Source organism: Chiloscyllium plagiosum, chromosome 1 (genome assembly GCF_004010195.1).
Source record: "Chiloscyllium plagiosum isolate BGI_BamShark_2017 chromosome 1, ASM401019v2, whole genome shotgun sequence".
Classification (NCBI taxonomy): domain Eukaryota; kingdom Metazoa; phylum Chordata; class Chondrichthyes; order Orectolobiformes; family Hemiscylliidae; genus Chiloscyllium; species Chiloscyllium plagiosum.
Window position 1 is genome coordinate 142,506,303 of NC_057710.1, and position 26,252 is coordinate 142,532,554.

Sequence of the window (26,252 nt, forward strand, 5' to 3'; positions counted from 1 at the left end):
GTCCTTGGATGCTGCCTGACCTGCTGCGCTTTTCCAGCAACACATTTTTCAGTGGATTGTCACCATTGGTTATTAATGGTCACCATTAAACCAGCTTTTGAATTTCAAGCTTTAATTAAGTTCAAATTCACCATCCCATAGTGGATTCAAAAACATAATCGAGAACATTGGCGGGCTGTCTGGATTACTAGGTTAGTTTCAATACCACAACAGCATTGCCTTCTCCAGGTGACTGAAAAGCCCAGTTTTGGATCCAGAGCATTGGCCCCTGTGGGGGCATGTCATTGTATGGGGAAATGGAATTTATAGCCCCATCCATATTGGTTTCTTTCTCTTTCCTATGTCACCAACTTTCCACCTGGTGATCAAGTCACTGACCCCTCAGAGTCGCTTGTGTGTTGATGGATCATGCTGAACACTCAGCAACCTTCTTCTCCCAGTCAGTGGTGTCAGCGCCTTAGGGTGAACTTAAGCATAACCTTATACATTTTCCTTCAGCTGCCCAGTGAGTATCAGGCAAAGGAAAGCTGAGAGAAGATAACACATGCTGGGAGGTGGATTTCAGGCCTCTGGATGCAATGGCTTGTCCATTGGAGCTGGTACTTCAGGAAGAGGCTTTTCAAGCTGGGAGGTACAGTTTCATGGGGAATACTCGCATTGGTCCAATGGTCCTCCCATACAATCCCCAGGATTCCATGCAGACACCGTTGATGGAATCTTACTCTAACATTGGCAAATGGAAAATCAAACGAGAATTAATCCAGCAAAAGAACTTTGGAGACAATGAATAGAATGCCCACACCATTTATAGCTCACAATATGGAGGTGGAAATGTATTGTTCCAAACTACACTCAACTGAACAGAGCATGTCTATTAGGTCATGGAGGTCAATGACAAAATCATCTCTCCTGTCCATAGCTGCTATCAACAGATATGAAAAATCTTAAGGAAATTGCCAGGGTAATGTTACCTAGATAAACTGGGCATCTTTCATCACTTTCTATGCTGATTACGCAAACCCAAACATCAAGTTGTCTACTTAACCACCCTGGAACCTCCAAGTTAATTTGTTGACATAGTGACATCTTAAAAAGCTTCAGTCAAATAGTATATCAGCTTTTAAAGGATGATATCTGTATGAGTTGTCATTTTCCTGATTTTTGTTAAAATTTCATAAATGGTGCAAAATGCCAACAATCTACATTTTCCCACAAAGGTAGTGCCTTCAAATATTTAAATTTAATTCTACAAGATAAAAGCATGTTATAGGCATCAGTGAGTGTTTTGTTTACTGCTTCTCTGTCTGTGGTTTTCAGTTATCTGACAAAACCTGATATTTACTTGCAGTCCAGAAGAGGCCTTGAGGAAACAATTGCTCACGTCACTTTCAGTGACAATCACAAGCAATTCAGCTTTTTCTTTACTCTGCCTGTAACCAGACATGTGCATACTCAGTGACCTTACACTAACAATTGAAGCAGCTATCAGGCTTCACACAATGATTAGCTGTATTATCACTTTACTAAATGCCACACTGAGAGGAGAAAGGTTTGGCCTATGTCAGTTGTCAAATGAGCCTTTTTTTGATCAGATAGACAGCTCTGTTGATCAGCAATATTCAGTTCAACCCTAAATAGCAATAATACTGGAAACATTCAGTGGGCATCCATGAGACGCTGTGGACCATCAACAGAAGCAGAATTGTACTCCAGTTCAATCTGCAACTCCATGGCCAGGTATATCCCCCACTCAACCATTCCGATCAAGTCAGAGTTTCAACCCTGATTCAATGGAGAGGCAGGTGGCATGCCAGGAGCAGCACTAGACATTCTTGAAAATGAAATGTCAGCCTGGTAAAGCTACAAAACAGGATTACTTGCATTCCAAATAGGATAAGCAGACAGAGCTAAGTGATCCCACAACCAATGGACCAGATCTAAGCTCTGCATTCCTGCTACATCCAGTTATGAATGATGTTGGACACTGGGGGAGGAGGCTCCACAAATATCCTCTTCCTCAATGACGGGAGAGCCCAGAACATCAGTGCAAAAGATAAGGCTGAAACATTCGTAACAATCTTCAGCAACAAGAGCTGAGGGGATATAGATCTCAGCCTCTTCCAGATGTCCCCAGCATCACAAAAACTAATCTTCAGCCAATTTGATTCACTTCATATGGTGAGAAAATGAGGTCTGCAGATGCTGGAGATCAGAGATGGAAATGTGTTGCTGGAGAAGCGCAGCAGGTCAGGCAGCATCTAGGGAACAGGAGAATCGACGTTTCGGGCATTAGCCCCTCTATTCCTGAAGAAGGGCTAATGCCCGAAACGTCGATTCTCCTGTTCCCTAGATGCTGCCTGACCTGCTGCGCTTCTCCAGCAACACATTTCCACCTCACTTCATATGGTATCAAGAAATGGTGGGAGACACTGGATACTGCAAAGCTATCGCCCTGACACCATTCTGGCAATTGTACTTATGATCTGTGCTCCAGCACACCGCTAGCAAAGCTGTTCCAATGTAGTTCCAACACTGGCATCTACCTGACAATATGGAAAATTGCCCAGGTACGTCCAAACGCAAGACAAATGCAACCCAGCCAATCACCATCCCATCAGTCTACTCTCAATCACCAGTAAGGTGATGGAAGGTGCTATCAAGCAGTACCTGCTCAGCAATGACCTGCTCAGTGATCCCAGTTTGAGATCCACCAGGCCATTCAGCTCCCGACCTCATTTAAGCCTTGGTTCAAACGTGGTCAAAAGAACTGAATTCTAGATGTGAAGTGAGAGTGGCATCAAGGCCACATTCGGTGGAGTATGGCATCAAGGAGCCCTAGTAAAACTGGAATTAATGGGTATCAGAGGAGAGCACACAGCTGGTTGGAAGATGGCACTCATGATGATGGTCATGGTTTTGGAGGTCAATCATCTCAGCTCCAGGACATCTCTGCAGGAGTTCCTCAGGGTAGTGTCCTCAGCCCAACCATGTTCACCTGCTCCATCATAAGGTCAGATGTGGGGATGGTTACTGATGACACAATGTCCAGCAACTCTTCTGATACTGAAGCAGTCCATGTTCAGATGCAGCAAAACCTGAAGAATATCTAGGCTTGGGCTGGAAAGTGGCAAGTAACTTTCACATTGCACAAATGTCAGATAAGACCATCTCCAATGAATACAAGCTAATCAATGCCCCTTTGACCAAAAACTGAACTGGACTCTCCATATAAATACAAACATGGGTCAAAGGCTAGGAATAATGCAGTGACTAACTGACTCCCCAAAGTTGTATACCATCTACAGGGCACAAGTCAGGAATGTGATGGAATATTCCCCACTTGCCTGAATGAATGCAACTCCAATTACACTCAAGAAGCTTGATGCTATTCAGGACAAAGTAGTCTGCTTGATTGGCACTACCTCCTCCAACGTTCGGTAACTCCAACACTGACACTCAGTAGCAGCAGCATGTAATATCTACAAGACGCACTGCTGAGGTTTGCCAAGGATCCTTATGCTGGATTCCAAGGTAGACAAGCAGGAGGCAGGAAGAACACAGCAAATCAGGCAGCAGCAGGAGGTGGAAAAGTCAATGTTTTGGGTGTAACCCTGCTTCAGGAGTGAGGGTGGGTGTAAGGGCAGCTGCAGATAAAGTGAATGGGAGGGCAGAGTGGTAAGGTGGGGATAGGTGAACAGAGGTAGAGGGTACAACCTGGTTGGTTGATGGGAGGAATGAATCCGGTTCGTGGCTGGAAGGAAGGGTTGATGAGAGAAATGGAAAGCAGGGGGAGGGGCTGGAATGGGAATCCGGGGATTGGATGGGAGGTTATTTGAAATCGGAGAATTCAATGTTGAGCCCTCCAGGATGTAGCCTGCCTAAGCAGAAGATGAGGTTTTGTACCTTCAATTTGCGGTTTGATTCATTGTGACAATGGGGGAAGCCAGGGATGGTCATGTTGGAAAAGGAGTGAGAGGGGGAATTAAAATGGGTGATGACTGGGAGGTCAGGTAGGCCCCTGCATGCCCGGCTGAGATGCTCAGCACAACAGTCCCTTAGCTTACGTTTGGTCTCCCCAATGCAGAGAAGACTACATCGGTAGCACCGGATGCAATAAATTAGGTTGGAGGAGAGGCAGGTGAACTTCTGTCTTACCTGAAGGGACTGTTTGGGGCCCTGGATTAAGGTGAGGAGGGTGCTGTGCTGGCAGGGTTTGCATCTTTTCCAGTCGCAGGAGAAGATACATGGAGGTTCGGGAGGGTTTGTGGGGAGAGTGGCGCAAACCAAGGATTAGTGAACCAAGGATCCTTATGCAGCGATTTCCAAACCAATGACCATTACCATTTAGAAGGGAAAGGGAAGCAGATACATGCTAAACATTCTCCTCCAAACCACTTACTTACTTAACCTGAAAATATATCATTGAACCTTCACTGTCGCTGAGTCAAAATCATGGAACTCCCTCCTAAGGGCATTGACAGTCAATGTACAACACATGGACTGCAGCAGTTCAAGATGGCAGCTCACCTTCTCAAGGGCAACTAGGGATGGGCAATAAATTGCTGGCAGCAATGCCCACCTTCCACAAGTGAATAAGAAAAACAGTGGGCAGCCATGTTTGGAGTGTGAAAACTATTTGTCAGGACTCCAGAGGGTGAATCAACTGAATCAAACTATTATCTTGTTTATCTTCTCTGCATTCCACTGAATGCTCCCATTTTATTTTCAGCTGATAAGCTTTTGTTTTACTGAATTGTTGCTCTACTTTAATAATATTCAAACCATGCAATATCAGCTGTATGATGGCTGTTACATTGTAGATAGCACAGAGGAGAGTTGTTGGTTGAGACATATACATCATCATTTAAACAAGAAATATTGTCATGTAAATCAAAACAATAAAGAGGTAAATGAATTTAACCATTTTATCCTCATTAGGTTTTAACTTACAATATTTGCATGTTTTTAATTGTTTACCTTGTTCATTGAGGTTTCAATTTTTTTCCAAATATGTCTACATAAACAAAAGAAATAACAATGAACAAAATGTACAGTACTTAAATAAGTTCATAACCTAAAACATAAAGGATCAGAATGAGGTCATTAAATTCCTGGACCCAGTTCTGTAATTCTTTTAGCTCATAAATGTCCTGAACCTTAGCCCTGTTTACTCCACATTTTTCCATGTGTCTATGACACTCTTGCCAAACAATAACCTATCAGTTTCAGTGGTGAAATTTCCAATTATCCCACCATCTATCGCTTTTTGAAGTAGCAAATACAAGACCTACACAACCCTTTGTGTCGAGAAAAGTTCTTTCTTACTTCACTCCGAAATACCTAGCTCCATTTTTGGGAATGTCTCCTTTGTTTTTGAATTATTTATCAGATAAAATTATTTCTCAGTGTCTACCTTATCACATTTGTTAATCCATTTTATAAATGAATCGCTAAGCCCCTCATCTTTCAAACTGAAGGGAAACATAGGTCACATTCATGAATCCTCTCATTTAATTCTTAAAGCCCCAGCATCATTTTAGTCAATATGCTCCACCTCTGTTAAGGCCAATATAGTTTTCTTTCAGTTCAATGCCTAAAGCCACACTATTTCAGAATTGATCCTACAAAAGCTTTATACAACTGAAGTGTCAATTTCTCACATTTGAATTCTGATCACTTTGAGATAAAATATAACACTCTGCTCACGTTTTGGATTAGTTTTTGTTTCTGCAGGCTAACTTTAAATGATTCATGCATATAGATACCTACATTTCTTTACTCCTTCACATCTCCTAATCTTTTACCATCAAGGAAATATTATAATTTGTCCTCCTCAACAAAGTAGACAGCTGCATACTTCACACCACCTAACATAGGTACAATATTCATTCAGAGTATGTTCCTTCCTAACTTCCTGATTTCATCCACACAATGTGTTGTACTTCTAATTTCGAGCCATTTGGAAATCTGAATATACTGTGCCTTTATCCAATTCATAAGTGTATTGTGAAAACCTAAGGCAGCAATTCAAATCCCAGGGAGCATCTAATGTCACATAATCTCATCATCCCATCAGGTAATGAGCCTTTCATAGCTATTCACCCTTTCCTACATCATGGCCAAATACCAACTCGTGTCATAAATCTAACTCCAATTCTATACATTCTCAATTTTGTTAATAGCTGTTTGTGCAAATGATTGTCAATTATCTTTTGGAAGTCCATAGAGACAGCATTTATAGACATTTCCTATCCACAGTGCTAGTAATCTCATCAAAAAATTCAATTTGCTTACCCAGACATGACCAACCTTTTCAAATTCACATTGACTCTCATACAGTGTCCAGTATTCTGTCTCCAACGATAGCTTCCAATAATACTGTGTCAATTGAAGTGAAACAAAGAGGTCTACAGTTACCTGGTTTCTCCCTCCATCCCTTCTTACATTGTGGCGTAATCTCTGCCATTTACAAACTCAAAGACATAACTATACAATCTAGAGAGCTTTGAAAACTTATGAACAAATAAACGCAAATAAAATTACTAAAAATTATAATTCACAGATTAATGCTATGCCCTTCCTACATGGCATTCATTCTCACACTATGTAAACAACGCAAGGTGGAGAATATGAAAATTGATTTGCTGAGGTATGTAACTATCATTAATTACATTACAGACAATTTTAAAGTGTTACCTTTTGCTTTATTCTGATCAATTACATTTGTACCTGGCTGTCTTATTTTCTTGTCTTCAGGGTAATTAAGTCAATTTAAATAACACTGCAGCACATTTATGTATATTTTTTAAAAAGATCATTTTATTTCCCAAACATTTGCCACAGAGGAGATTGAAAAAAAATTACATCTCACTCACATGATTCTCTCATACCCTCAAGCACCCAAAAATTACATCCAGGTGAGGATAAAACAGTTGATAAGTATTGGACTTTAACAAATTAGTGGTTACACAGAAAATGGCAGGTTAATTAGAAAGAGTCAGTGCGGAATTTCCTAAGGGCCAGAATTTGGACCCTTCCTTTTCATGGCATATATGAATGATTTAGATTTTGGTATCAATTTCAAAGTCCTTAGATGACACAAAACTTCGAAGAATTGCAAACTATGAGAAGGACAGTGCAGATCTCCAAAAGAATCCAAACAATTTGGTACAGTAGGTGTTAAGTTGGCAGTTATGTTTCAATGTAGAGAGGTGTCAGATGATGTACTTTGGTCCAAATTCAATAAAAAAGGGGTACAATTCTAAGCAGTGATGGGATGGGGGTGCTGCAGGAGCAGAGAGACCTGGGTAATTGATGATAACAGGATAAGTGGAGAGAGCATTTAATAAAGCATACAATGTTCTTTACTGATAGAAGCATCGAACACAATAGAAAGAGGTGATATTGGAGTTGAAGAACGTACTGAAGTATTAGCTGAAGGATTGTGTACAGCATTGGGTTTCACATTATAGGAAGGATGTGAGCAAATTGAAGAGAGTGCAGAAGCGATTTTCAAGATTGATTTCCGGGATGAGGAACTTCAGTTGTGAGGATAGTTTGAAGAAGTTGGGACATTTATCCTTGGAAAGAAGAAGGCTGGGAGGAGAGCAAATGGAGGTTTTCAAAATCATAAGCAGGCTTAATAGAATAGATAGGGATAGAATGTTTTTGCCTGAAATGGAACAAGAATGAGAGGGGAGAGATTTAAGGTGCTGCACACAAGTGATATGAGACAGAAACTTTTTCACTCAGTAACGACAAGGATTCTGGGTAATCCAAGATGGAGGGCAGGAAAAGTTTTTGGCTGTAACAGGCTACTCCTTTTGTGAGGTATTTTAGGTGTTGGAGGTGATTTCCTCGAATTCCAGGAGCAGCATTGTTTTGGAACTTTGGAGAAAAAAAAGTCAAAACAACGGCACTTTTATCAAAACGATGGACAGACAACAGACATGGTCTGCGCAGGAGGGAGAGAAAGAAACCCACTCTGCTAACTGACAGATCTGTGAACCTGCGCAGTTACTGCCTTTGCTGTTTGACTTCATGTATTGCTGGATGTCAGAGTGCATCTAGGAAAACTTAACAGTGAAATTCACAACTGATCTTAGAGGAATCTGTTTGGGAGAGGTCACAGCACAGAAACAGATAAGTGAATAGTTTTAAGTAAAACCTTACTGTAAATCTACAATAGTGAGTAGAGCGGGTTCTTTCTTGATTATATGTTTTATTGAGAAACCTGTTATCTACCTCTTTATCAATTAGCATGAGATTGAGAACAGTACAGTCACAAGTTTCTGTGAACAGTTTAATATTATCACAGGAAGGCAGCAATCTCCAGCGATTGTGAGAGTGAAAAACACATATTCTTAACGAGATTTGTATTCCACCCTGTGATGTCAGAATCCTATGTATCAATTATACTTGAACACGATATTTTATAGTTAGCTGGAGCAGTGTTTTGTAGAGGAATAGGACGGTGCAATTATCTGAGTCTGTAAATTGGAAGAAGCAAAAATGGCCTTTAGTAGAGTGATATGCTCTTCTTGGCAGATGTGGAAGCTTAGGGAGAGTTTGCGTGTTTCTAAGGATTATATCGGCAATAAATGCCATTGGTTGTGAATCCTGTCAGATTGAACGGATCGGTTGGAGCAATAGTTAGAGGTAATAAGGAATTTACAAGAGCAAGGGGGTGTCATGGATAGCAGTCATAGTAAGGGAGAAAAGCTGCAGATACAGTCACATAGATGGGTTAACTCCAGGAAAGGTAAGAGAGGTAGGAAGGTAGTGCAGGAGTCTTCTGTGGCTATGCCCATTTGATTGGAAAATGTAGGGGGAGATGGATTCTCAGTGGAATATAACATGAACAGCCAAGTTTCTAGTATCAAGACAGGCTCTAATGTAATGAGGAGTACGTCGTGTTCCAAGCAATTGATTGTGTTAGGGGACTGTCTCGTCAGAGGCACAGGCAGACATTTCTGTGGCCAGCAGCAAAAAATCAGAATGATGTGTTGTCTTTCTGGTTCCAGGATCAAGGATGTCTGAGAAAGGATGCAGTATGTGCTCAAAGGGGAGAGAGACTAGCAGGAGATCATTGTACACAATGGAACCAATGGCAGAAGAAGGGAAAAGGATGAGTTTCTGAAGGGAGAAAATAGCAAGTTAGGCAGGAATTTAAAAATGAGATCCTCTAGAGCAGTAATATCTGGATTACTCCAGGTGCTACAAGCTAGTGAGGGTAGGAATAGGAAGATAGAGCAGATGAATGCGTGGCTGGGGAGCTGGTGTATGAGAGAAGGGTTCACATTTTTGGACCATTGAAATCTCTTTTGGGGTAAAAGTGACAAATACACAAAGACAGGATTGCACCTGAATTGGAAGGGAACTAGTATACTGGCAGGAAGATTTGTAAGAGCTGCTTGGGAAGATTTAAACTAGTAAGGTAGGGTGGGGAGGGGGGGTAGAACCCAGGGAGATAGTGATGAAAGAGATCATTCTGAAACTGGCACAATTGAGAAATGAAGCAAATCAAACAGGGACAAAGCAGAGAACAAGGTAGGACTGATAAATTAAACTGCATTTATTTCAATGCAAGAGAACTAACAAGGAAGCCAGATGAACTCAGGGCATGGTTAGAACATGAGACTGGGATATCATAGCAATTACAGAAATGTGGCCCAAGGATGGACAGGACTGGCAGTTTAGTGTTCTAGAATACAGATGCTATAGGAAGGATAGAAAGGGAGGCAAGAGAAGGGGTGGCAGGGGGAGGGGAGCTGGGGGTGGCGTTTTTGATAAAGGATAGCATTACAGCTGTACTTAGGGAGGATATTCCTGGGAATAGACCCAGGGAAGTTATTTGGGTGGAACTGAGAAACAAGAAAGGGATGATCATCATGTTATTAGGATTGTATTATAGACCCCTTATTAGTCAGCAGGAAATTGAGAAACAAATTTGAAAGGAGATCTCAGTTATCTGTAAGAATTATATGGTGGTTATGGTAGGGGATTTTAACTTGGCAAACATAGACTGAGATTGCCATAGTGTTAAGGGTTTAGATGGAGAGAAATTTGTTAAGTGCATACAAGAAAATTCGGTGATTCAGTATGTGGATATATCTACTAGAGGAGATGCAAAGTTTGACCTACTGTTGGGAAATAAGGCAGGACAAGTGACTGAGGTGTCAGTGGGGGAGTAATTTGGGGCCAGCGACCATAATTATACTAGTTTTAAAATAATGATGAAAAAGGATAGACAGGATCTAAAAGTTGAAGTTCTAAATTGGAGAAAGGCTAATTTTGACGGTATTAGGCAAAAATTTTCAAAAGCTGATTGGGAGCAGATGTTCGCAGGTAAAGGGATGGCTGGAAAATGGGAAGTCTTCAGAAATGAGATAACAAGAGTCCAGAGACAGTATATTCCTGTTTGGGTGAAAGAAAAGGCTGGTAGGTTTAGGGAATGCTAGATGATGAGAGAATCTGAGGTTTTGGTTAAGAAAAAGAAGGAAGCATATGTCAGGTAGAGACAGGATAGATCAAGTGAATCCTTAGAGTATAAAGGCAGTAGGAGTACGCTTAAGAGGGAAATCAGGAGGGCAAAAAGGGGACATGAGAAAGCTTTGGCAAATAGGATTAATGAGAATCCAAAGGATTTTTACAACTGCATTAAGGTCAAAAGGGTAACTAGGGAGAGAATAGGGCCCCTCAAAGATCAGCAAGGCGGCCTTTGTGTGGAGCCACAGGAGATGGAGGAGATACTTAATGAGTATTTTGCATCAGTGTTTCCTGTGGAGAAGAACACGGAAGATACAGAATGTAGGGAAATAGATGGTGACACTTTGCAAAATGTCCATAATACAGAGGAGGAAGTGGTGGATGACTTGAAACGCATAAAAATAGATAAATCTCCAGGACCTAATCAGGTACTCTAGAACTCAGTGGGAAGCTAGGGAAGTGATTGCTGGGCCTCTTGCTGAGATATTTGTTTCATCGATAAACATAGGTGAGTGCCGGAAGACTGGAGGTTGGCTAACGTGATACCACTGTTTAAGAAAGGTGGTAAGGACAAACCAGGGAACTATAGATCAGTGAGCCTGACCTCGGTGGTGGGCAAGTTGTTGGAGGGAATCCTGAGGGACAGATTTACATGTATTTGGAAAGACAAGGACTGATTAGTGATAGTCAACATGGCTTTGTGTATGGGAAATCATGTCTCACGAACTTGATTGAGTTTTTTGGAAAAGATTCAAAAAGTATTGAGGGCAAACCGATTGACATGTTCTATATGGACTTCAGTAAGACAATCGTTCCCCATGGGAGACTGGTTAGCAAGATTAGATCTCATGGAATACAGGGAGAACTAGCAATTCAGATACAGAACTGACTCAAAGGTGGAAGACAGAGGGTGGTAGTGGAGGGTTGTTTTTCAGGCTGGAGGCCTGAGACCAGTGGCGCGCCACAAGGATCAGTGCTGGGTGTGATCATAGGAGGTATAGTTTATAAGTTTGCAGATGACACCAAAATTGGAGATGTAGTGGACAGTGAAGAAGGTTACCTTAGATTACAATGGGATCTTGATCAGATGGGCCAATGGGCTGAGAAGTGGCAGATGGAGTTTAATTTAGATAAATGCGAGGTGTTGCATTTTGGGAAAGCAAATCTTAGCAGGACTTATACACTTAACGGTAAGGTCCTAGAGAGTGTTGTTGAAAAAAGACACCTTGGAGTGCAGGTTCATAGTTCATTAAAAGTTTGGTATGCTTTCCTTTATTGGTCAGAGCATTGAGTATATGAGTTGGGAGGTCATGTTGCAGCTGTACAGAACATTGGTTAGGCCACTGTTGGAATATTGCATGCAATTGTGGTTTCCTTCCTATCAGAAGCATGTTGAGAAATTTGAAAGGGTTCAGGAAAGATTTACAAGGATGTTGCCAGGATTGGAGGATTTGAGCTATAGGGAGAGGCTGAATAGGCTGGGACCATTTTCCCTGGAGCATTGGAGGCAAAGAGTGACCTTGTAGAGGTTTATAAAGTCATGAGGGGCATGGTTATGATAAATAGGCAGTCTTTCCCCTAGGGTGGGGGAGTCCAGAACTAGAGGGCATAGGTTCAGGGCACGATATAAAAGGGACGTAAGAGGGAACCTTTTCACAAAGAGGGTGGTGCGTGTATAGAATGAGTTGCCAGAGAAAGTGGTGGAGGCTGGTACAACTAACATTTAAAAGGCATCTGGATGGGTAAATGAATAGGAAGAGTTTGGAGGGATATGGGCCAAGTTCTGGCAAGTAGGACTAGATCAGGTTGGGATATCTGGTCGCACGGATGAGTTGGACCAAAGGATCTGTTTCCATGCTGTACATTTCCATGACTCTATGATTCTAAGTAGTCAGGGATGGAATACACTGTCTGTAAATATGATGGAAGCAGGTTCAACTAATGGTATTGGATGATAATTTGGTTAAAAATCATTTATAAGGTTATGGGGAGAAGCACAGGAGATTTACATTGGGTAATAATACTCATTTGAAGAGCTGGTGGAGATACAATAGGCTGAGTAGCCTCCTTCTGCCCTGGATAAATTCTGATTCAGAGATCATGTGAAAGAAAATCATCTTTCAAATCTGCTGTGATTTTGTTTGTCTCTAAAAGTGCATTGTAGGCAATCCTTTAGAAGTGTTCAGATTACTTAAATTGCAAGCTATTGTTGATTGTTCATCTGTCTGAGATGTCGTGAGCAACTCTTTACCTTGCTTAGCTTTATGTTCACACAGTGTTCTAGGTCCATCTAAACTACTTAGAATGTAGTATTCAAAAAGGTGACTCACCATCACCTTCTCAAATCCATTTTGCGATATGCAATAAATGTTGGCCCGATTCTTAATCTTAATCTTCATATCCTGTTGAGCATTTGTCTTGCTTTCCTCAGACAAGATTTGATACCTGTCCTTCAGCATCTCTTGATCATTCTCTTTAGATATAATGATCTTAAGTCCCTTTGTTCAGGATGCCATCTTTCATGATCAGTTCAGTTCACCGCTGCATGACTAAAACTCTTACAGCAACAGGTGATGCTTTCAGGCCATCCTTCCATTGCAACTCTCTGGAGCATTTCAGGGTGTGAATCTCATTGCTTAATTTGGTTGACCTGAACAAGATGGTTATCTGTTAGATTCAAAATTGATTTATAGCTACAGAGCTGGAAGTAAGCACCATTTCTGCTCCCTTGCTTTTTACTGGTTCTTACATGATTGCAATTTAAATTTAAACAGCGAAGAGTGTGCATGGCAGACATGTGTGATGCTGCACTGGGGGAAATTTATAAATGATGAAACCCAGCATCAGTATTCATGGTGTGCTAATGTATTACAAGTGGGAAAATGCTAGGCAGCTTGAGGCCTGAACCACCATGCTGACATTAGCTTTACATCCCAACCGCCATTAGAGCAAAACTTCATCCATTTAGGCTGCATGCTATATTCCCACCCTTGCAAGTTGTATAAAATTACCTCCAGTATTTCTGTGGGTTGATGACTTCTAAAGCATGTCATATTCTTATTGAACATAGAAGATGTCACACATTGGACAATCACTACTAACATCTTTCAAAGAGTGTGCACCTCTCAATAGCATGGTGGAGATAGATATTTTGTTTCCTTGCATGTACTTCACTTCCATGTGATACTTCTGTGAATTAAGTAATTAATGCTTTGAAGCAGATAGAAGCAGTTTGAGAAAGATGTTTTAAAATGATTTGTGTTAAAACGCTAACATCACTTTCTTTCTCCCAAACAGCTATTGTTTGAAATGCTCACAGGCAAAGAAAATAGACAGGCACTCTTTCCTGATCTGAGCATTGTATTGTAAGATTTGCATGAATGCATCATCACGAAGCGCAATTTGTGGTCCTTACTGCATGAGGATTACTCCAAGTCCTGTTTCACTGCCATCACTGCATGGTAACATTATCATCGGGATCATAATACATTATTGGCATTATCATCACTTGTTATCTGATGCAAGTGTAGGTATTTCTTGCCTCAATATCCCCAATGTATATTCATTGCAATGAGTTACACAGTGGTACACATTTGGAAAAGAAATTAGCTTGACCTTTGACCAGTGCACATAAGTTAACTTTGACACCTTCAAACTTATTTCTAAAAGCATGGGATCAACTTATGTATAAAATTCAAATCCCTGGTGTGCGTGTTCCATTTTGGATAATGAAAAGAAAAACTTTCAATCCATTTTAAATTAATGTGACAACATTTATTGAATAAATTGATATTACAAAGAATTCTTGAAATTTTGCAACCATATGTGTGGCACAGTGGCTCAGTGGTTAGCGCTACTGCCTCACAGTGCCAGGGACCCGGGTTTGATTCCTGTCTCGGGCGACTGTCTGTGTAGGGTTTGCACATTCTTCCCGTGTCTGTGTGGGTTTCCTCCGGGTGCTCCGGTTTCCTCCCACAATCCAAACATGTGCAGGTCAGGTGAATTGGCCATGCTAAATCGTCCATAATGCTAAGTGCATTTGTCAGGGGTAAATATAGGATAGGGAAATGGGTCTGGGTGGGTTACTCTTCAAAGGGTCGTTGTGGACTTGTTGGGCCAAAGAGCCTGTTTCCACACTGTAGGGAATCTAATCTGACAATTCCAGTGTTTTAAAACCTACTAAATTAATTGTATTCATTGCCCAGTGTTGAGTTAGTCAGATTCATCCAGAGTCATTTTGACTATGGTAACATCACAACGATCCCACCTGCATCAGCTTTAGCACTTTCTCTTTTAGAATCATTCCACCACATCAAATATTCTCATCTTCATCTGCACTCATGGAAATTTATATCTTGGATTTTTTGAGTAATATGAAAGCAATTGATGCACAAATAGCATCCCACCATTTGATGGTGAAAACACAAAAATCAGGCGTCAGACACATTACCATTCTTTGTGAGAGCTTTTCCTTTGTTATGAAGATGCTTCATGTTGAATATTTATTAGCGGAGTTGTACTTTGAAGGATTGTGGAGAAATGGATCTCCTTCAGTAATTTATGGATATCTGGAATTTTTCCTTAAACAATGCCATGAGAATGCCTTTATTCATTGAAAACGTTTTGTTTATTAGGGATCTTAGAAGAATAAAATCCCTACAGTGTAGAAACAGGCCATTCAGGCAAAGAGGTCCACACTGACCCTCCAAAGAATATCCCACCCAAACCCATCCCGCCAACCTATATTTCCCATGGCTAAAACACCTAACTTACACATCATGGGTCCCACCGGGCAATTTAGCATAGCCAACCCACCCAACTTGCACATCTTTGAACTGTGGGAGAAAACTGGAGCAACTGAAGGAAACCCACACAGTCACAGGAAGCATGTGCAAATTCCGCACAGACAGTCGCCCAAGGTTAGAATCAAACCCAAGTCCCTGAGCCACCACGTGAAAGTCAGATGATTTATGTCAACTACTTGTTACAGTATAAAACCTTTGGAGCTATTTGAACAATGGTCGTCTTGGAGAGTGTTTTGATACCTGGATTAGTTAGGGGCAAGAAGGTTGGGAAAGAAGCTGGCCAGGCGGACTCTCCTGTTTCTGAAGAAAAACCTTCTGCTGTGAAATCAGGGTGAAAGCTGGCAAGTATGACAAGCGATTTGGCAACACATGCAAGAACACTTTCTCAACAGACTTCAGAACATTTAACACTTTATCCTTTTTGTCTTCAAGAATAAATACTATCGATCAGAAAGAATTTTGTCAAGTGAATCTCTGCAGAGATAAGTGCAATATTTATTCTATTTGTGTGTATGCACTGTATAACTCAGGACATGCATTTATATTTTCATATCGTAATTTTTGCCTGTTCACCAATTCTGCATCTTTACTAAATATATTTTATTTTGCAATAAATTAATAATGATGTTTTAAATTTAAAAAACCTGGGGTTGCCAATTGTTTTAAAAATGTAACAATGAGAAAGCTTATTGAGAGGCTAGAAAAACTCGGGTTGTTTTCTATGGAGTGGCAGATGCTGAGAGGAGACTTAATAGAAGTCTACTAAATTATAAGGTGCATAGATAGGGTTGATGGTCAGAATCTGTTTCCTAGAGTTGAAATATCAAAAACACATTTAAGATGAGAGGGGGAACGTTCAAAAGTGATGTGAGGAACATGTTTTTTACACAGAGTGTGAAATGCGCTGCCAAGTATAGTCATGAATGCAGACGCGAAAGAGCCATTTAAGAGACTTTTAGATAAGCACATGAATATGTAGGAAATGGAGGAATTTGAACCAAGGGCAGGCAGAAGGGATTAGTTTAATTTGGCGTCATGTTAGTCACAACATCATGGGCGAGAGGCCCATTCTTGTGCTGCCCAGTTCTATGTTCTCCATGATTCACCATATCAGACTTAGATGTAGTAGTTTTATTTAACTCTGACTATGGAGTAGTGAAAGCAAATTATGGTGCATTGTTTCCATCTGAGTTGCAGTACAAGAAACATGATCTTTGAAAGGTTTGTCGTGGCATATATCCAAAGATTGAATTACTGGCATTAAAGCCTAAGTCTAAGTGCAATATGAGCATTATTTCTTAACAGGTATCACTTGATTTCATTGGTTTTGAGAGATCTGAACATGTCCCACACCAATAGGATGTTTTCTTTACAAAGACAGCTGAGATAAGTAAACAAAGAATTGCAGAAGCTGGAGATCAGAAACAAAAACAGAAATATCTGGTGAAACTCAACAAGTCTAGTGGTATCTGTGGAAAAAAAGCAGAGTGAATGTTTTGACTCTAGTGACCCTTCTTCAGAGTACAAGGCTAGGAACTAAATATTCAGCTGTACTCAATAGGGAGGAAAAAACAGACAAGAAGAAACAGGAGGAAGATCCATACAGTTAATAAGATCAGTACATTAGTAAGTCACGATCTTGGATCTGAAGGACATTGTGTGAAATCTGTTTGGGTGATTCCCAGAAATAGCAGGAAGCAGGAAACATTGGTTGAAGTTATTTGCAGGTCAACAATAAGTACCAATATTATGGGGAATGGGGTACTCATCAGGAGATCAAAAGACCTGGAGCATGGGAAACACTGTATTCACAGCTGACTTCAAACCGCATATCGACTGAGTAAGCCAGAGAATGTTTTGGGGACCCATGTTCAAATTCTAGCACAACAGAGGTGGAATCTGAATTCATTTATTTAAAAATCTGGAATTAAAAGTTTAATAATAACCATGAATCCACTGTTGATTATTGCAAGAACTCACCTGATCCATTAAGTCCTTTAGGGAAAAGAAACTGCCGTTCTTACCTGGTCTGACCTGAAGGTGACTCCAGACGCATGACAATGTGATTGATTCTTAACTACCATCTAAAATGACTTAGTGAACCATTATATTGTATCAACCACTAAACTGAGTCAAAACTAAAATGAAACCAAATAGATTACGTTACACGGACTTAGGCACCAGAAACAACAATGGCAAATATAGCCTTGTGACTCGATAAAATGTTTCTAATTAACTTCTGAGGTGATATCAAACTTAGGAAAACTGTCTCATCAACAAGTCATATACTCACAGAATCACACTTCACACACAATGTCCGAAGTAGAGCCATCACAATTTCTGGCTATGTTATGCATTATTGTAAGGATAGTCCGAGCTGAAATAGCATCACATTGATATACGTTCAGGAGAGAGTTGCTCTGCAAGTCCACAGCATTAACTCTAGATACCATAAAGCCTCATGGCATCAAGCTAAACATAGGCAAGGATATCTACTGCTACTGAACACATACTGTCCTCCCTTGGCTGTAAAATCAGTGTTCCTTCACATTGAACAACATCTGGAGGAAGCATTGAGGGCAGGAAGGGTGCAGAATGTACTCAGGATGAGGGACTTCAATGTCCATCACCAAGAGTGGCTTAGCTCAGTGGTTCCTAGATTGGGTCTGTAGCAAACAGTGATGGAACTAAAAGAGTGAAAAACATACTTGACCTCCTCCTCACCAACCTGCCTGTTGCAGATGCTTCTATCTTTGACAGTATCAATAAGCATGACCACCACACAGTGCTTGTGGAGACAAATTCCCATCATCACATTAAGGATAGCCTCTACCCTGTTGTCTGATACTATCACAAGGATAGGCTTAGAAGTCAAGACAGATCATCCATGAGGAATTGTGTATCAGCAGCAGCAGACTTGTACTTCAAAACAATCTACAACCTCATGGCCTGTCTCCCATTCCACATTACCATCAAGCCAGTGGATCAATGAAGAGTGCAGGAAGGCATGCCAAGAACAACACCAGGCATACTTAAAATTAGGTGTTAACTGGGTAAGGCGCAAAACAGGACTACTTGTATAGATTGGATTTTAGAAGAATGAGAAGCAAATGCATAAGATTCTTTGGGGCTTTGACAGGGTAGAAACTGGGAGGTTATTTTACCTTGTGGAGAGAGCCTAGAACCAGAAGCATTATCCTAGAGTATGGGTTCACTTAAGACAGAGATGGGGAGGAATTTATTCTCTCTGAGGATAATGAATACCTGGAATGCTTTACTGCAGAGTGCTAAAGAGGTTGTGTGTTTAAATATATTCAAGGTTGAGATTTTATTTAGGAAGGAAATCAAGGGTGATGGAGAAAAGGCAGGAAAGTAAACTTGAGGCTTATGAGCTCAGTGAACTGTGAAGTACACTTGGTGGGCTAAATAGCCTACTGCTTCTCCTATGTCTTATGGTTATTATGGCTGACTATGATAGGATTTTACACGATATTTGGAAGTCAGTTAGATTAGATTAGATTACTTACAGTGTGGAAACAGGCCCTTCGGCCCAACAAGTCCACACCGACCTGCCGAAGCGCAACCCATCCAGACCCATTCCCCTACATTTACCCCTGCACCTAACACTACGGGCAATTTAGCATGGCCAATTCACCTGACCTGCACATTTTTGGACTGTGGTAGGAAACCGGAGCACCCGGAGGAAACCCACGCAGACATGGGGAGAATGTGCAAACTCCACACAGTCAGTCGCCCGAGGCAGGAATTGAACCCGGGTCTCTGGCGCTGTGAGGCAGCAGTGCTGACCACTGTGCCACCGTGACGCCCAAAATTCTGTTACTTCACACTGAATCAAGGGTGTTAACTTTGAATATGGAAATTTATGAAGACATGATTCCCAACTGGCAAAGTGTTCTGGAAAACATATTAAAAGGCATGACCCAGTATATAGGCAATGGATTGTCTTAAACGAATATTACATGATTTATAGCAATGATATTTGCCTTGAGGGTGCACAAACTCAAAAATATGTCTGTCAACAGTCACTGTCAGAGGAAGTTAACAACTGTATAAGATTAATCTTTATAAAGTTCATAGAAATAGGAGTAAATCTGAGGATTAGGGTTACTTGGATTTTCAGAAAACCTTTCATGGGGTCTTCCATTGTTGGGGTTAGTCAGCAAAATTAAGGCACCTGAGACAGTAAGTAATAAGCTGGTATGAATTAGGGTTTGGCTAAAAAGCTAAAAGCAGAGAGTTGGAATAAATGGATCATTATTATATTGACAAGCTGTAAGTAATGGGTATGGCAAGGATCAGAATTTGGGCCCTGATCGTCACAATACTTATCAATAATTTGGGTGTAGGGATTAAATATAATCTTACCAAAGATGTAGATGATACAAAGTCAAGCAGAAATGTGTGCAAAATGGCTTCGGGAGGTTCAGACAGACTTTGTGAGAGAGCAATAATATGGCAGATGGAATATAATGTGAAAAATGTTAGGTTGTCTTAATGTTAAGTTGTTTGGAAGGAAAAACAGATGTGCAGCATATTTCTCAAATGGTGAGGGTTGTAAAGTGTAGATATGCAAAGAAATTGTGTCCTTGTCAAAAAATCATTGAGGTGTGACACAAAGGTGCAGCACATTATTTGGAAGGTTAATGGACCATTATCCTTTATCACAAGAGCATTTGAGTAAAGGAGTAGAGAAGTCTTGCTTCAATTATATAGGACCTTGGTTAGACTGCGCTTGGAATACTTAGTGTGTTTTGATGTTCTTATCTCAAGATAGATATTATTGTCATAGAGACTGCAACAAAAGATCATCGAACCTGTTCTTGAGATAGTAGGACTGTCCTACGAAGAAATATTGGACAAACTGGGGCTGTGTTCTCTAGAGTTTTGATGAGAAGTAGTCTCATTGAAAGTTACAACATACTTAAAGGGATAGACAGCATAGTTACAGGTAAGATATTTCCATTGGTTGAGGAATCTAGACTGCAGGACAGGTACAGACTGATTGGTTTCTGATTACCAATGGCATAAATGCTTATGGGGATAATGCATTGAAGGCATTGAAGTGTTCGATCAGCAATGATCCCCATATTGAATGGCAGAGCAGGCTGTGTGGCATATTTGATCTACTCCTGATCTTATATTTCTGTTTCCATTGATCCACAAAGTCACCCATCCAATGGTGTCATGGGTACAACAAGAAATGCCTGCAGGAAACATGCTTTTCTGCGTTGTTTGGCATCGGAAAATTACTATAAACTTTAATTTTGTTCCATCAGCCATGCATAAATCATGTTTTTCCATGTCTTATTATATTCACTAGAACTGTTTGCAAAGCTTTCCATTTCAAAGTTTGATTATTGGACATATCAAAATGCATGCCGTTCCATCTACGTTGCTGATGTGAAATAGTGGTACTTGTATTGTTGCAGCTACATGAAGCTAAATCATTGGAAACTTGACATATTGACAGTCAACATGCGGTAGTGTATGAACAATCTTGGTCTTCTTCAGCAACTCTGGATAATTTCAGTCCACAAAGTGGCTATACCAATTAGCTTTCATTCTGAAATCTTAGCTGGACTCCTGATTTTAAGTACAGCATTACATTTCTGATAATGTTGTACCAGTTTTGATGATGATTATTGTGGACACATTCCAATATATGCTGTGCAAGGTCAGACTAGTAGCTGCTACCTACCCTCATGGCACATTTAGTCTTGGACATTTTCTTGAGTGAAGATACTGTCTTCTTCCAATCTTGGTCCAATTTTTCACTAAATTTAAACCTATTTTGCATTAATGTAATTTAGTACATTAACCAATCCAAAATTCATATTGACATTAATAGGGAAAGTGATGTGTATGTGTGTGCATAATATATATCTCAAGAGATCAGTCAGACCAGATAATAAGTACTCATTAAGAAAGAAGAACAAAGTGGGTTGAATTTTGATTTGCAAAACAATTTCAAATTGTTAGACATCAGATTAAAGTGATATCAACATGAATTTTTCTGTTTAACTCTAGGCACTGTTGCAACTGTATCAACAGATGACAAGGTAGGACATGGTAGTATCATGTTTAAAGGGCAACAGCATAAAAATCCTGCTTTAGATCTTCTTCACTGTACCATTCATTTCTACATCAACCTCTATTCAGTTATCTTTCCATCAGCCTGTGACCAGTCATTTTTCTGATATCCTGTCAACAGTGATTCTTCCATCACCCTGAAAACTGTCATTCTCAACATCAGCTTCAGAAGAAATCCTAAGGAAAGTTGCACTTGAAGAACCTACACATTTCTGATGACAGCGAAGAAGGTTACCTCAGATTACAATGTGATCTTGGTCAGTGTGGAAACAGGCCCTTTGGCCCAACCAGTCCACACCGACCCTCTGAAGAGTAACCCACCCAGACCCACTTCCCTCTGACTAATGCACCTAACACTATGGGCAATTTACCATGGCCAATTCACCTGACAAATGTGAGGTGCTGCTTTTTGGGAAAGCAAATCTTAACAGGACTTATACACTAGGAGAAAGTGAGGACTGCAGATGCTGGCGATCAGAGCTTAAAATTGTGTTGCTGGAAAAGCGCAGCAGGTCAGGCAGCATCAAAGGAACAGGAGAATGAAGAAGGGCTTATGCCCGAAACATCGATTCTCCTGTTCTTTTGATGCTGCCTGACCTGCTGCGCTTTTCCAGCAACACATTTTTAAGGACTTATACACATAATGGTAAGGTCCTGGGGAGTGTTGCTAAAAAAGACACCTTGGAGTGCATGTTCATAATTCCTTGAAAGTAAAGTCGCAAGAAGATAGGGTAGTGAAGAAGGCGTTTGGTATGCTTTCCTTTATTGGTCAGAGTATTGAGTACAGGAGTTGGGAGGTCATATTACGGCTGTACAGGACACTGGTTAGGTCACTTTTTGAATATTGCGTACAGAAGGATGTTGTGAAACTTAAAAGAGTTCAGAAAAGATTTACAAGGATGTTGCCAGGGTTGGAGGATTTGAGCTATAGGGAGAGGTTGAATAGGCTGGAGCTGTTTTCCCTGGAGCTTCAGAGGCTGAGGGGTGACCTTATAGAGGTTTGTAAAATCATGAGGGGCAAAGACAAAGTCTTTTCCCTGGGGTGGGGGTGTCCAGAAATAGAGGGCATAGGTTTAGGGTGAGAGAGGAAAGACATAAAAGGGACCAAAGGAGCAACTTTTTTCATGCAGAGGGTGGTACATGTATGGAATGAGCTGCCAGAGGAAGTGGTGGAGGCTGGTACAATTACAACATTTAAAAGGCATTTGGATGGGTATATGAATAGGAAGGGTTTGGACGGATCTGGGCCGGGTGCTGGCAGGTGGGACTATATTGGGTTGGGATATCTGATCGGCATGGATGAGTTGGACTGAAGGGTCTGTTTCCGTGCTGTATATCTCTATGGCTCCATGACTGTTGCAAGTCATCCTCCAGGCTATTTGAGCAAGTCCTTCTTCACTAAGGACAGAAGGAGGAGTTCTTATTGCCTAATCATTCAAGGCTAGACAGAGGTGACTGAAGGAGGTCAGTAGTCATAGGAGTATCTAGAGAACCTGGATTTGGTGTTACAAACGCATCAATGACATTCTTCATTCTATCAGTGTGAGTATCCCACAGCTTAGTCTCTTAGGAACAAACAACTGGATAAGAAATGCCAAAAAAGGATACATACTGTCAAAGCTTTTCAGTTTGTATTCCTCAGGACAGATGCAAGAATAGTACATCTCAAAGATTTAAACAACTTATAATACATGGGAAAAGGGTTCTGATTGGTTGACCAGTTGACTTTGCCTACTTGAGGCAATGAATAAAGCACTCAGGCATCCCCAAAGTTTTTATTAGAATTCAGAAAAGGCAAATGACCTGAATGGTTGATGCATTGCCATTGGGAAGGCACTAAAATTGTTGTCCATCATGTTTTTGTTTAATGTGCAATGTTTAAACATGTTCTTTGTGTTTGCAGAGGATAGGGCTCTACATATGCACACCCATATCATGTCCAAAATCACCAGGTTTCATATAACTAGAGGATGTGTACCAAGACCATCCTAGGGCAAAAGGCAGCAGTTTCAGCAGCCTGCCTCTACCACAGCTAACAGCAAAGGGGAGAACTACATAGGAGCACTCATAAAAGAATTTAAAAACACTCAAAATGCTGTTGGAAACCCATGCTTTTTGATTAGTTAATGCTTCTATCCTTGTATCAGATGATCTATGTGATACATGTCTGATGTATTTCTGTACTTTTCCATCCATTGTTGGTGACCCAATGACAATGGCATGGGTCATCCTCAAGGCTGACTGAAGGCACTTATGATTTGCATATTGCAGGCTCCCAACTACTTTAAGAAGACCACTATCATTCTGGTGCCAACCAAAAAGCAGGCAATGTGCCTGAATGGCTAGTGCCTGGTAGCCCTGACATCTATCATTATGAAGTTTTTTGAGAGGTTGGTAGTGGCACTCCCACTTCCCAAATTGCCTTCATCCATTATAATCTGCCCACCGTCACAAAGGTCCATGGCAGGCTCCATTTTACTGGCCCTGAAACATCTGGTTAAAAGGACATCTACATCAGACTCCTATGTATTGACTTTAGCTCCACCTTCAACACCATAATTCCAATCCACCCCCTCTCCAAACTCTGAGACATGGGGCTCTATTCCTCTCTCTGCAACTGCATCCTCAACATCTTGATTTCAGACCACAATCAGTAAGGACAGGCGACAACACCTCCTCCACAATAATCCTCAACACTGGTGCCCTGCAAGGCTGCGTGCTCAGCTCCTTAGCATAATCCTTATATACTCATGATTGTGTGGCCAAATACTGCTCTAACTCCATTTACAAGTTTGCTGATGACACCACTGTGGTGTATTAGATCTTGAACAGTGACAAGACAGAGTACAGGCAAGAGATAGAGAGCTTAGTGGTATGGTGTGAAGACAGCAATCTCTCCCTTAATGTTAGCAAAACAGGGAAGCTGGAGGCCTTCAGGAAGCAGAGTGGAGGATATGCCCCATCTGGAGACATGGCAGCTAGCTGGAGACATGGTAGCTCAGTGGTTAGCTGCAGACCCGGGTTCGATTCTAGCCTCAGACACACTGTCTGTGTGGATTTTGCACGTTCTCCCCTTGTCTGTGTGGGTTTCCTCCTACAGTCACAAAGATGTGCAGGTTAGCTGAATTGCCCACAGTGTATAGGTGCATTAATCATGTAACAGAATGGGATATCGTTCGGAGGGTCGGTGTGGATCACTGGAATTCTTTGATTAAACCCACGTTTGTAGACATGGGGGTTTCTGCAAAGGTGTGGAATGGATTATTTATAGTTCACAGGTCGATGCAACAGCGAGGGCCGAAGTGCCTGTTCTGCGTTGTATTGTTCTATGTTCTATCAATAGTGCTGAGGTGGACATGGTTGAGAGTTTCAAGTTCCTAGGAGTAAAGATCACCAATAATGCAATTTTGGAGAATATTTGGACTGGATAAAAAGGATTTCCTAGTAGCACTGGAATCCACCCTGAAAGACAACGGACTGATGGAAAAAACCCAGCAGGCCATCAGACAGAATAACACCAAAACTAAGCAGAAAGAAATAAGGGAACACCCTCAGCACACTGGAAAGCAAAGCCCTGCAAGGACTCAGAAAAGACAGAAATACCGGAATCCTACCGGCAAACAAAGGACACATGACTGTCAACCTGAACAGAACACAATACATTGAAAAAGCAAAAACACTACTCACAGATAGTGGTGATGATGGACTGACTTCACAGCTAGAAAACTGTATTACAGTAATCCCTGAAGAAACTACACAAGACAGGTGAAATTAACAAGACAGACCGCCAAGGAATGAAACCTGAAGGATCCAACACACCCATTTCTACGGATTACCAAAGGTACATAAACAAGGGGCCACCCTCAGACCCATATTCCACGTCCCGGAACACCGATACAGACTAGCAAAGGAACCGCAATGAAAACTGAGCCACCTAATAGAAGACTCAAGCTACTCCATCCAATCCACCCAGGATTTCCTTAATATCATCAAAGGCACCATTGTAGAGGACGATGAGGTCATGATTTCCTTCGCCGTGATTGCCCTATTCACATCACTAAACATCATCCTGGCCAAAGAAACACTGGCCTCACTTCTAGACGAAGCAAGGACATAAGCTCCTGACAGCATCAATTCCATCAGCAAGGATAGCATCCTCAAACTACTAAACCTGTGCCTCAATACACACTTCACTTTCAATAACAAGATCTACAAACAAATCAATGGGACGCCTATGGGATCACCAATATCAGGACTCTTAGTAGAAGCAAATTGTCCAGAGGTTAGAATGAACACTCCTCCCCACAATTCAGCCCAAGCTTTGGATTCGCTATATGGATGACATCTTTGTCATCACGAAACACAACCAATTAGAAGAAACCCACAAACACAGAAACAACATCCTTATGGTATAAAGTTCACCAAATAGGAAGAGAACAACAACAGACTCCCCTTCCAAATGCCACAGTAAAACGAAAAGACAATGGAAAGCTGCAGACCTGCATCTACAGGAAAGCCACACGCATAGACCAGATAAGCGCAGCAGGTCAGGCAGCATCCAAGGAACAGGAGAATCAACGTTTCGGGCATAAGTCCTTCTTCAGGAATGAGGAAAGTGTGTCCAGCAGGCTAAGATAAAAGGTAGGGAGGAGAGACTTGGGGGAGGGGCGTTGGAAATGCGATAGGTGGAAGGAGGTCAAGGTGAGGGTGATAGGCCGGAGTGGGGGTGGTGGCGGACAGGTAAGGAAGAAGATTGCAGGTTAGGAAGGCGGTGCTGAGTTCGAGGGATTTGACTGAGACAAGGTGGGGGGAGGGGAAATGAGGAAACTGGAGAAATCTGAGTTCATC